Here is a 6,000-nt window from a genome sequence, read left to right on the forward strand (position 1 = left end):
GCTCTAAAATTCTGTGATCCCCCCTTGGGGCCCTGTCATCTCCCACAGAGCTTCCCCACTTCCAGGGCTCACCTCCTCTGCATTCCCTCTTCCCCAGTGACCCTCTCCACCCTACTGGGCCCACCTTCCCCAGGGTGACTCCAAGGCCCAGGCTGAAAGGATGAGCCGTACCTAGCGGTAAGTATGCGCAACATTACATATGTATATTGGAGAGTAAATAACCCCAAAAAGCGCCTTGTAAATAGACTCCAAGTTTATCCTTTATTAATGAGGCACCGAGTGCCCTGCTGTTTTAGAGCAGCGAGACTTTCATAATATCAAAACCTAAATTACACTTGCGTCTCTCATCCCAGGGATGAGCATCTTTCGGCTCCAATTGCAGAGTGAGTAAGCAGGGATCCCTCCCTGCCTGCCTGGGATTTGTTGGCACCTTTCTTAGATTGGAGGGAGGGAGCGAGGATGTACACATGCATGCCTGTACATGCACACACACACACACACACACCAAGTTCCCTAGAGAACTTTGTGTCTAAGGCTTCAGGGTCCAGTGTGTGAAGGCCACCTGGGGTGCTGGCCCTTCATTTCATGTACAGAGTTTATAGGATCAAGGGGTCACCCCAGGCCCTGGGGCATGGAAGCGGGGTGGATCACTATACCCTTACAAGCTCTGTGACCAAGCTACTCCCTATCTTTTAGCTTCAGTTTCCCCATCTGCAAATGGGGATGATAATAGCTTCCTCCTAGGCTCGTTGTGAGGACTCAGTTTAATGGGTCACAAGTGGGGTCTGGTGTAGAGCAAGTCCTTGGTAAGTGGGAGCTGTGATGATGATGAAGATGACAGTCCCCTCTTTGGAATGGGACACCAGTGTCTTCAACTCCTAGAACACACCACACGTGGGGTCACAGAGTTCCTTATCTTGGTACCGAGGTCCTGCACTGACCAGGACCCGTCTCACCCTTACATGTGTGAGACCTGACCTTCCAAAGGCCCCCAATCCTGAGCTCAGCTGCGGCAAAAAGCCTGGACCCTCTTGTTGCCCCCCATTTCCGAAGTCCAAGGCTCTTCATGGACCCCTTGGGGATTGTGCCTACCCTACCCTAGTCCTAGACCAAATGGACTAGCTGGGCAGGTGGGCAGGCGGGTGCTGTGTGGACAGGATTTACAGCCTGGCCGGCCAAGCTCCTGGTGCTCTGGTGGGCGTCATGTCAAATCTGTCCCATTATATGGACAGTTGAGTTTAATAGTCATTGTGTGCTCGCTCAGAGCCCAGCAAACATCGCGGGGCGACACCCCCTCCATGCAAGCCGCCCGCTCCCCAGCCACACGGCCCATCCGTACAGTAAATTAAAAATATGAATCACTTCTCCCCACTGCCTCCCCAAACGCTCATCTTGTCAGCCTCTATGTTGCCTTCATTTGTATTACCTTAATTTAATGTTAATTATGGTCTTCATTTACAAGGAACAAGCGAGCCCTGCTCTGCCAGGGGACCTTCCCCCACCCATCCCCCCTCAGCCCAGGAGGGAGAGGCTGGGGGAGAAGAGGAATTTGGGGGACTACAAAGGAGGAAGGAAGGGAGTTGGGGGAGGACAAGAGATCTGGGCCATCAGTGGCTGATGGCCGTTCAGGGAGGGACTAGAAAGACCCACCCTGTCCCTCCTCCACACACCCTGTCATCAATCATTTATTCATTCAACAGTTATTTATTGAGCACCTAATAAGTGCCAGATAGCCATAAACAGAGATTGAGCGGGGTGGGGCTGGGGGGATCTTCCTCCATAATAAGGGCTACCGGAGTCCCCTTTGCCATCTGAAGTGAATGTGCTGGAAAGCAACATCAGGAAGACATGTCATGCATGCCCCGGGGGGGCTGGTACCTCGCTCAGCCCAAGGGGCTCAGGACACTCCACTAACAAGGGATCTTCTCTTTCTTCCAAGTTCCCTCTTGGCTACTAGTGCCATCCCTACCCCAAATTGCTTCATACTCTTTCCAGGCAGGAAGTTCTTTCTGAAGTCTTTCCTGAGTCCCTCTTGCTTCAGATCATCCTGGGCTCAGAGCCTGAGTAGGGTCAGGAGTGGAAGGGAGATTCCCAGGCTACACTGTCTCTGGAAGGTTGGGAGGCAGGCATGGTGGGGATCACTACTCATCACCCCACTACTCACCACCCTTACCACCCCATGACCCCACCACTCAGCCCTGCTGACTTGCTCAAGGTCCCGTGTCTGAGAGGCCTGGGAGGCCTGAGTGTGACCATTTGGCTTTCCCTGCGCTCTACACTCTGCCACTGGGACGCACAGTCACATGTAAGCCTGTAGAGCCTGTGGGGGCTCGATAAATGTTGGTGGCTCCTTTCACACGTGTGCACGCAGGGAGCTGGCAGAGGGCCACCTGCACTCGAGCTGCCATTAACCACGAACACCAGCCCCTCCCCCCAGCACTCGCCTCCTCAAGTGGGGAAGAGGATCTCCAGCTGGGAGTATCTGCTTGACAGATGAGGCTGTTCTGAGCGTGTGTCTGCCTGTGTGTCCGTCTCCAGGGAGCCTCAATCCACACACAGGGACATGTGTCTCCCCAGGTTCGGTGTGCCTGTGTGTATGTGCAGGAGTGTGTGTCCAGCAGGCCCACATGCACGTGTGCGCGCCTGTGCTCCTGTTCGCGACCCACCTCCTCCCCCCCCGCCCATCCCTGCCTGTCAGCGGCGCTGATGACATTGGCTCAGAGGAAAGTGATGACAAATGCCCGTTATCAGCGAACGAGGCCGATGACAAATGGGCGGGCGCCGGAGCAGCCCCATTACGCTGTAATAACAGAAGATGGATGGCCTAGCGCCCCCCCCCTCACCCCTACCCGCCTTCGCCGGTAACGGGAGCCGATCCGGCTCCGCCCGCCCGGGAGGGAGTCGAGCGGCCCGCTGGGCCGCCAATCACGAGGGGCCGAGAAGCCCAGGCCCAGGCTGCCCGAGCCGGGAGCCCACGAGGCTGCCTGCGGCGGAGGAACAAAGCGGCTCACTCGGCGGAAGCAAGCGGTGCACGGGGTGTCCGGCCTGCCTGCGGCCAGGACACGCAGCTGTGCACACACATGGTCTGCACACGCGCCAGCCGCCTGCGTCCTTGCACTGTACACCTGCAGCTCCTGTCTAGGCACAGCCTCCACGTCATGGCCTTCATGCTGTGCATGGGCAGACGTCTGCCACCCAGAACCAAGTGCACCCACTAACACAAATCCACGTACACACAGCCATGCAGACCCGTGCACCAGCAGTTCATGTACGCAATGACAGAAACCACTATGTCTGTGCACACGTATGCAGCTAACATGCCTCCACATGGATAGATATGAAAATATGCATACACAGAAGCAGAAACGCTCATGCATTGACATAAACCCTTACACTGTGCACACAATTCAATAACTCCAAGCATACCCACGTGCCAAAGATGCCCACAGCTGCATCAACAAATGTTAACTGAGCCCCTACCACGCTAGCGTCAGCAAGGTGCTGTGGAATTACAATGACAAATATGACACCATCCTTGGCTTCTAGAATTTTAAGTCTACTAGGCGTGGCAGACAAACGGCTGTGAGCAAAGGCAGAAGATGATTTGTGTTTTGACCCAAGAACATCGTTTGTGATGTGAAATTTCCAAGTGTGAGATCTCCTCCAGGAAAATCAGAAAGTCTTCCCAGAAGAGGTGAATAAAAGAAGAATAAATTTTCCAAAGGAATTGAATTTTGGGGGAAAAAGCATGGAAACCGGAAAGTGTAGGGATTGTTTGGGGCCCAGTGAGTGAGTGAGCGTGGTAGGAATGAAACTTCCCAGAACGGCTGGGGTTATAAAGAGGCTGGAGCAGGGAAGAGGCTGTGACAGTACCACCTGAAAGACCCAGGAGGCTTGAGCTAATTGCTGACATAAAAAAGGAGAGGACCAGGACGTCAAGGAGTGGGGAAGTAAGAGAATGAGAGGTACCAGGCAAGGCTGTCTTCCTAGGTGTGTGACATGGGCCAGCCCATGGGGCTGTGCATTTAGAAGAGCCCTGTGTGCTTGGTTTAATGCTCTGTCTTGAAATTCTTTATATTTTTATAATAAGGAGCCTGAAGTTTCATTTGGCTTTGGGCCCTGAAAATTATATAGCCAGTCTTGGAGCTAGGGATCTCTCGGGTTGATCAAGTAAGGCAGAAAGAGCAGGTTGGGGGAAGACAGCAGTGAGTGAGTTTGGGGGATCAGGGAGTATATGAGAGTCTGGATGTGGAGTCAGGGGTTGAGATGATGGGTAGTGTCTCCCTCCCTGGGGTGGGAGTTAGTGCCTTGCATATGCCTCTGCCAATGCTTGTTTCTACTCGGCAGTGAGTCTACACATAGGCGTACCTCCTGAAACACGCTTTTATACCCGCTTGATGAAGGCAATGGCACCCCACTCCAGTACTGTTGCCCGGAAAATCCCATGGATGGAGGAGCCTGGTAGGCTGCAGTCCATAGGGTCGCTAAGAGTCAGACACGACTGAAGCGACTTGGCAGCAGCAGCTGGAATATAAGATCCCCAGTGTTGCTTCCATATCCCCAGGGCACGGAAAATGATTGCCACTCAATACCTGTTTGTTGCAAGAATAAGTGAATACATGTGTGAATGAGCACATGCAAGTCCACATATGTGCACTGGGCATCTGGTCCCCCACCATGGGGGGAGGTTACAATCAAGCCCTAACATGGTGCCCTACCCCGTTACCACTGCCCTGTATTTCCTCCAGGGTTTTTCTGTCACCCTATGTCTACTTCGGGGAAAGAGTGCCCTTGTTCCAGGGGTCCCTCACTGGATGTCTTCTTTGCAGACTGAACTGGGCAGGAGTTAATGGTGAGCCTAGGACCCTGAGATGATGGGCAGGGAAGGGCTCTGATTTGGAGCCAGAGGATCTGAATTCAAGTTTCAGCTCCTCCCTTGGCTGACTGCTCCTCTCTCTGAGCTTTAACTCTTCATCCACAAAATGGGACTATAAGGTGAAAAAGCGCTTAGGCCAGCACCTCGATGCTGACAGATAATTAAGGGAGATACATTCAATTAGGCCAGGTACTGAGAGAGCTGCTTCCTTCCCCCCAACTCCGGTTCCCTGTGGTGCTAAAAATGGACTGGGGATCCAGAGGATGACCCAGGTGACCTTGAATAGGGGGAGGGGAATTGGCAGACTGGAAGAAGGATGTTTTGGTCTCCTCTCAGTAGGAGCCAGATGATGGAGATGCTGAGACTCAGGCTCTACCTCCCACAACCCACCTTCCTATATGCAAGGCACTAACTCCCACCCCAGGGAGGGAGACACCACCCATCTTCTCAACCCCTGACTCCACATCCAGACTCTCATATACTCCCTGATCCCCCAAACTCATTGCCTTCTTCCCCCACCTGCTCCTCTGTCTTACTCTATCAACCTGAGAGATCCCTAGCTCCAAGACTGGCTATATAATTTTCAGGGCCCAATGCCAAATGAGGCCAAACAGGAGGTGCCCTTGACGGCTAAGGTAAACATTCTGACACTGGGTAACTTGGATGCAGAGCAGCAGAATGTGTTTCCTGAGATACAGATGAACTGAGAGAGCCAGATGCAGATGGCTGAGGGGGAGTGGAGGGTGCTGGGGTTACTCTCTGTTTTTTTCCCAGGGTGCCCTGTCTTCTGCCCCACAGGAACCCTACCCACTAACTTTGGCTCCTTAATATGTGACTGTCTCTGGGCCACCGAATGGGGGCAGGGGGCATTTCCAGACTTCCTCTCCCTCATGTGAGGCACTTTGGGTCTCTCCAGTATGTCCTGGTCCACCTGGCCTATTTCAGCTATGTTAACCATCGCCTCTCAGACCCCATCAAGAGTCCCTAGGGAAACCCTCCCAGTGAGGGGCCTGAATGAGAGGCCCAGGGATTTAGAGAGAAGATGCTGGGAGGAAAGAGATGGGGCGGCTAATGGGCCTCCTTCCTCCTCCCTTACCAGTTCACTTTTTCTGTAGCGTTATTGA

The sequence above is a fragment of the Bos indicus genome, chromosome 26, assembly GCF_029378745.1.
Source record: "Bos indicus isolate NIAB-ARS_2022 breed Sahiwal x Tharparkar chromosome 26, NIAB-ARS_B.indTharparkar_mat_pri_1.0, whole genome shotgun sequence".
NCBI classification, from domain to species: domain Eukaryota; kingdom Metazoa; phylum Chordata; class Mammalia; order Artiodactyla; family Bovidae; genus Bos; species Bos indicus.